This window comes from Nipponia nippon, unplaced genomic scaffold (assembly GCF_047370975.1).
Source record: "Nipponia nippon isolate SJK-2023a ecotype South Korea unplaced genomic scaffold, ASM4737097v1 scaffold_4, whole genome shotgun sequence".
In the NCBI taxonomy this organism is placed as follows: Eukaryota; Metazoa; Chordata; class Aves; order Pelecaniformes; family Threskiornithidae; genus Nipponia; species Nipponia nippon.
Window position 1 is genome coordinate 49,012,856 of NW_028262358.1, and position 7,787 is coordinate 49,020,642.

The following is a 7,787-nucleotide window of genomic DNA, read 5'->3' on the forward strand; positions in this document are numbered from 1 at the left end:
CCTTTAATGAGGGTAATAACAGCTACCTATAGAGAATTTTGTTAAACCTCCCACAACTGTCTCATGCTATATAATCATTTCAGCTAATGCTTCTATGTATAGTATACTCTTTTTTTTCATTTTGCGTCTATGACTTCTGTATGAAGAAGTGAGTTCTCCCTACTCTAAAACCAGCAGAAAACTCCCTTTAGCCAGGGTACCGCAAATGCAGCCTGCCAGCTCTCAGAGAAAACACATTGCAAGTAAAACGTAGTTTTCTGTAGGGTTGTGGGTTATCTTTTGTTCTCTGTACAAAGCACAATGGTGCCATCTGAGCAAAGACAGCAATGTAGAGGACTTGGTGGGGTGGAAAGGGACAAAAGTCTCAATAAGGTTATAGACTGAGAGAAGGCAGCAAGAAAGGGAGAGTTTGCTCCTTGGGGCCAAGACAGGTTTTGACATAGAAGTAAAGTGTTTAGAAAAATGCAATCCCGGATTAGGGCAAAGCAGTCTTCCAACTACTCCAGTGCCTTCCCTGAGCTCACTCCATGAATGCAGATACTAACTGCATTATGGTCTAACCAATACGTAGAGCATTTACATGTATTTACTTCAACTGTGTATGTTTCCAGTGTATATGATCCTGTATTATACTGCTACAGGTGCAGAGACATGTTATTGCTTTACATGCCAGTTATAAGAAAGGGAGGGAAGTAAAGAAGAGCAGGAATAAAAAGATGAGATGATAGAGAATAGTGATTTAAAAACCCCTACTAGTGTGATATATTCATTGGTGGGCTTAGCACAAAGGCCTTTATGAATAAGGCCTGTTTCTTCATGCTAACGTGACAGACTAACAATATAAAATGGTAGTAGATGACAGATTCACAAGCACAGTTACCAGCTCTCTTAGGTTTCCAGCCTGTGTCTCATGGGATACTTTGATCCTGTCTGCATTTGGGGAAGATGCTAACTACCTAATGTAATAAGTCTGCAGTTCTGCTTCTATAGGGCTGGAGTCTTTCTGCTGTCATCTTATGCAGAGGCTAAAAAGTTTATTCTGATTGAATAAGACATTGCTGCAAGTTTCACTATCTTTGTAAAGTGGAAAAGCAAGCAGTCTGGTGTTCTAAACTGAGGCAATTTCTTTATTAAATAAATTGTGGCAAAGTCTGTCTCTCCCCACCCAATCCCTTTCTGCTTTTGCTGATCTAATAGCTGCCAGTGCATTGCATTTAGTCACTGTGGTAACCACTTAGAAATAACTAATGTCCATATAAGCAACCCAATAGGAACCAGAAGGCAGAAATACTGGCTTCCTGGATGACCTTCTCTGAGTGTCATCACTGAGGTTCTGCTCCTTCAAGATCACCGCCTCTCTCTATCACATGGCCTAACCCTGACCGTGATATTGCTCTCTTCTTTTCCTACTTTTTCTGCTCCTCCCTCTCTTCCTTCTCACCTTTTTTAACAGTAGGTTTCAAGTAACTATGGCAACAAGCCTGGGAATTTTCAGCTTATTCATTTAGTCTGAAATCTGGGTCATGTCTTTCTCATTAACTGAAACTATTGTATGGGGATAACTAGCGCAAACTCAGTTCTTGGTGCAAGAGAAAGCAGTGCCAATTACAGCAGCGCTTGCAAGTGCTTACGTGATGGCTGTATTTGGTCCACTATGTAGAAATATGTGAAGGTACAAAGCAAGCCACTTATAATTTTGGAAGTATTTAATAATTTTGAAAGTATTTAATAATTTTGAAAGCATTTAACCCATAATTTACCCAGGGGAGAACCATGCTGTAACTTGCTTTAATTGTGTTGCTTTATAGGACGGTTGGAATAGTCTCATGTCATGCTTGTTGTCCTAGGGTATGTATTAACTGAAGGGATGTGTTCTCAGAGTGGTATCGAGCAATGTAAATGAGATCGAGCAATGTAAATGAGACTAGTAGCCTTCCTCATTCTTTGAAGAGGGCATGTGGTGTTGTGAAATCTTAAAGCTGTCTCCTGGCAGGACAAGATATTAATCTCCTCTAACCTGTCACTCTGTAGTCTGCCTGGATCTGAGATCACCGCTTAAACATGGAAAGTTCTCCAAATTTTAACTTGTAGCAATGCCAAGGGAATAGCAAGATTGTCTCAAACATTCCTCTCTTACACATCCGGATAGACCGTGTCTCCTTGCCCCTGAGATCACTTAAAATCCTGAGACAATTATTGTGTTTGTTCGTGGGGAAGCCATGTGAAGCAACAATTACAAAGTACTTTTGTACACACTAAATGTTATGGGTCACCTGGGAGCAAAGCACAAAGCCAGCAGTGTGATCGGTAGCCTCTCTAATACTTTGTGTTTCTTATACTGTAAATTGGTGAACATCAGCATCAGCTTTCTGCCAGATTATTGTTAGAAGAGGAAAGGGTTCAATGGTTCGAAGATTTGGCAAGGTACCCAATAGTGTATCAGTTAACCAAGCCTCTGTGACACCTGATCTGACTGTATGATGCCACAGAAAGAGATGAGCTCACAAGGCTGTTTGTTACTTCCTTGCATTTGTTGCGTTAGCCATGATGAGCCACTAAAGGCTATTACCTTTCCCTCCAAAGCTTTGCTCACAGTTACTGTGTTACTGTGAACCACAAACACACCTAGCTACTAGGTGCCTGCCCAGCACTCTGGGAAACAGCTCTTATGTCTGCAGTTGGATTTTGTATGCCTCAGCTCCCCACATCAGAGGCCTATGAGTGAGATCAGTTTCTGACACTACAGAAGTGATGACTGGGTCTGGAAAGGTTTGGGTCACAGCAGAAACAATTACCATGAAGCTGTATTGAAGCCACCACGTGTCTGCTCTGCTGGACAGGCCTGTGGCTCTGGGTAATCTGCAGGAAGCGTCAGACAAATTAGAAGCAATGGGTTTCCTGAACTGAGGCGTAAGAAAGGGGATGCATTTTTCAGCTCCTTGTTTTTGGATCACCACTACCTGTCACTGCCAGTGATGCAGGCTTGTTGCATTTTCAGGAGCATGGGATCTTTTCAAAAGACACGAGGGGCATTCGTCCCCAATGGCAAGCTCCCTTCCTTTCAGTGGGCTTCAGCAGCTGCTGCTTTGTTTGATGTGAGATGTTTGCATCAAGCAGCAGGATTGAGGTGAGGTCTTACCAAGCAGAACAGGCAAGTCCCCAAAGCAGCTCTAGCTTCTCTGTTTTCGACCGTGCTCCCAGTGGGTCTCTGTGAGAGATCCTTTACTCAGTTTTACTTATTGTAACACCTGGCTTTCACCTTTCAGCAATGTTCATTCAAAGATCCCATTTCCAAAGGTGAAGAATGCAAAGGTGAGGAGGGATATGGGACATTAGAATGCTAAAGTGTGACCAGAGCAATCACAGAACTCTTATTTTTATGGAATAAGGGTTTACAGCTGATAGAGCTACAAGGCTGAAGGGTACAGACACTGCTCTATGTACCTTAAAACTGTGCCACTGACTGCATCAATTCAGCGAGTCAGCTGAATTCATGCATGCTTCAGGAAGACAACATTACTCAGCAGATTTTCTAGCTAGCTTCAAATTTAGATGTGGATACATGCAAACTAGTGAGGTCAAGAATCAATGAAATTTGTAAGCAGACCACACCATACCTTAGGAATAAAGAAATAAACTGGGGCTTGCAAATCCACAACACCCTCATCATGAAACCAGAAATTAGCTCCAAATGCCATATGTTTGTCAGCTAAAGGCAAAATGATATTTTATACCAGCTGTTTTGACTTGTGTTCAGAAAAAGAATTTGAGCTTTCTAGAAAAGCAGAACAACTTTTTGATCCTACTCCCTTATCAGCCAAAATTCATCAGCACGGAAATATTGAAGAACATAGGCCTTCTGAGTTGCCTGTTTTTCGTAGCAAGGTAATGACAGTCTCACGGTATTTGATGATAGTGCAGAGAATTAAGAATTCCTGTTGAGCAGAGAAACTAGGAAAAATAAATTTGGGGTGACTGTGCCAACCTTCTGCTCAAGAACATAGCAGGGAAGCAAACAAAACCTCATTCAGGAGTGAAACGGTTGTGGGTGCCAGCCAGGCTGTGCAGCCCAGGTGGCAGCCAGCAGGGAGGAGGGGGCAGCGGTAGGATGCAAGCCGGCCCCCGGCACTGCTCAGGGCTCAGGCAGCCCAGGTTTGCACTGCTCTTCTCCGCTCTACAGCGGTGAGACTGTGCGCTTGTTCACACAGAAGCCAAAACACAGCTTCAGCTCGCTCTCTGCCAGGTGCTTACGTGCCTGTGTTCCCCGTACAACCAGAAATCCACCAGTAATCCAAGGCAGAGCCAAACACTCCTGTTTGAAGTCATGCAGACCAGAAGGGTAGACCCAGATTTACCATAGAATCATAGAATACCAGGTTGGAAGGGACCTCAAGGATCATCTGGTCCAACCTTTCTAGCACAATCAATTTAAATTGTCTGTGTCTATCTATATCTACCTATAAATTGGGAGGGGAAAAAAAAACAAAGAGAATTTTTTTTTTTGTTTTTATATTTTGCTCTCAGATATGCTTTAGAATTAAGATGCCTTTGTAACAAATCATTGGCAATACTTCAATGCCATCAATTCTGGGGGCTACTTCTGGGCTTTTAGGACCTAATCTCTTATCTTTCCATTGCTTGAAGTAGCAGTCCTATCATGCTTACTATACATAGATTTTTGTAAAAGTAAATAGAAGTTCTATATACAGGCTGCTCCTGCCTATATTTAAATTAAAAGAGGTAATGGTGAGGTTCGTCACCCTAACTCAGCAGACTGAAACTTAGGTGTCTGGTCTGACCTAGTCATCCATGCTTCCTTTACAGTCACCGGAGAGCAGAAGGCAATCTCTCCCGTACTAAAATAACTGCCTTAGATGAGAACTGCCCCCTGAAAGTGCCACTCTCTCTTTCTGGACTGTAGCAATCCAGAAAATTGCTCTAAATTTCAGGTTTAATTTTTTGGCTACATCTAGTTAAATTTAAGAAAAGAAATGAAAATTAAAGCCTTGAGGAAGGCGGCTGTGATTTTGAAAACCCAACAACTGCTTGTTGGAGATAGCACAGGAGACTTGCCCCTGTTATGAAGGTCTTGAACAGATCGTCAGGTGGGATCTAATGCCTGCTTGGACATCTCTGAGCCCTGGGACTGCCATGAGGGCGAGTTCAGAGAACATGCTCTCTGGCGTTATGCCAGATCCCCATGCCTGGACCTTGCAGAAGACTTTTGTGGAGGCACAACCAGCGACACCTGTCTGGCCTGCTCCCCACCACAGCCTACTTCAGTAATTCCTGGTTGCGTCCAACTTGAACAAAAAGGTGCTGCCTTTCTATAGACACATGTGGGGGGCAAGCTGGGGAAGCAGAGGTGTGTGAGGCTTGTTGCATTGGTCTCAGAGCTATAGAGAGGTGATACACGTCACTGGTACTACCACAAAGACTGTTAGGTCTTTAAAAAAACAGTCCCTGGGGAACCATGGTATGTAGCAGCTGGTGAAGGCAGAGAGCACATACCCAGGGCTTGCCCCATGTGAGGGACTAGGGTCCCAGCACTCGATTAGCTGCACATCTTACGCACAGCCTCCCCACGGCCTCTGCACAGAGCGTTTGCGGCCCAGTCCTTTCCCCTCCCCAAACACAGTGGGTTGGGGCTGATGATGTGGCAATGGTGTTACACATACAAATACTCTGGAAGCCATCAGTAACAGGCTTTCCTGCTCCCCGTCTCCCCTGCACAGGCATGAAAAGGCACGTGGCGATAGCTCTCCCTCAGCTGCTTCGGTGAGTGGGAGGGGAGCGGGGTCCTGCTCCTGAGGCTTCCCCTGGCCGTGCACCATCACCCTGAAGATCAAACACGGCATCTTGAGCAGTCAGTCAGCTGAACAGCCACTTGGGTTGGGGCTTTGTGGGAAGGCTATGGAGGTACAGGACGGCTTGCACAGCTTGGGTTTTAGTGGGGAGCCCAAAGATTTCAGCTGCGGGTTGTGTGTCGCTTGGGAGGAGGTGGGGAAGAGACTGCCATGCTCTGACACATTTGTTGTCATGCCGTCATTTCCAGTGGAAGCATGAGCCCACAACATTTCTGTGGAACAGAGGAACTACTAGAAGTAAACTGTGGGTAATGTTTGCCATCCCTCTGCCCAAGCAAATAGCAGTGAAGCAAACAAAACTCTTAGCATCATGCAGCCATGACGCATGATGCAAAGTGTGCTGGATGCTGTACCTAAAAGGTCTCAGTGACCACCTCCAGAGGCACCTGAAGCATCAGGACGTTCTCCCTCCTTCTCCATTTCATGCAAAACCAACAAAGCTCCTTTCTGCTACCACCAGCTGATGTCAGCTCTGCTCCCTGCCCCCTATATCCAAACACCTTGTGCTTCTAGCTATTCTGCTACTGCAGATGTCAACAGGCCATAGGGAAGAGAGCTTCCTGGGGCTCGAGCTGTATGGATGCAGCCTGCCAGGCCCTGGTGGGCCAAATTCTTCAAAGCTTCGCTTCCCCCGTTCCTCACAGGCAGAAGTCAAGGCAGGGATGGGTCTGTCCCGTGCTCCCACCACCCTGCAGAAAATGGTGTCCCCAGGAAGCTGGGAGCTGTGGGAGAGCAGCTGTAAGCCACAGACTGCCTTGGCTTCTCCCTCCGGGAAAGGCAGGCATGCTTTCCTCTCTTCCACAGGGTCCTCTGATGAAGAAGGGAGGCCCTGGGAGGCAGGAGGAGAGAGGAGGGACTCCATCAATGTAGTCACTGGCGGGATCCTCCAGGAAGCAGTTCGTGGTCTGGGGTAGTGGGGAGGGGCATGGGAACAGCAGCTCCTGCTGGCAACCAGTTCGCTTCAGAGCCACCACCAAATGACACTCCCATGTTGACGGCTTTGAGCCCGCTGCAGAGGAGAAGGAGGTCACCGAGAACCTCCGCTCACCACCTGCTGCCCCTGTCAACTGCAAAGCGCCCAAGGCACCCGAGCCAAGCAGGTGGCAGCAAGCTGCGGACAGGATGCCATGACCAGCTGGGCCTCTTCCTTCCTCCTGGTAGCTGTGGGCACGGGGCCAGCGGGCATCCCAGGTACCAGGAGGATGGGTTTTGCCCCCCGCTCCATCCCTTTTCTCATTTCTCCTCCCCTGTTCAGAGGCGTCACGGTCATGTTGCTCCCTTGCGCACACTCTCCTCCCTGCTCAGGGCCTTGCAAGGTATGGGGGCCATGCTGCCCACCTCAGGAGGTGACATTTTGCTGTTGTTTGAGTGTTTGGTTGTTGTTTGCTGTTGTTTGACTGTTTTCACACAGCCACAGGTGTTTCTCCCATTCAGGATTTTGGCCTTGACTAAAGCTTCCTGAGATGCTGATGGCCTGTCGCCAGGCTGGAAAGGTACAGTCTGTGTCCAACTGTTTCACCCAAAAGCTGATGTACAAGGCACATGGGAAACTCTTCCTAAGAGAAGTGTGCGTGGGGAGCGGAACAGGGTGGGAGCTCTCCTCTCACGGAGGGGAGAGAGGGAAGGGAAGGTTTCTGTCCTGAAGGGCCTCATGGGGGGCTCTGCTGCCCTGGCTCTTATCAAGCTTTGCTCACACAGCAGCAGGTTATACAGCCCTTATCGTTCATCTTCCCCTCCTGCCCCACCCCACGCTGCTGCCTGCTGTCACTTTGCAGCCAAGCAGCAGGCAGGGCACACCCGCTGGCTCCTTCTCCCCCAGCCGCCCGCCTTGTTCCCCCTGCAAACCACTCAGGCCAGAGCTGTGGTGCTCGTCTGAGGGCCGGTCACACAGCGGAGCCACATGCCAAGACGCAGCAACGG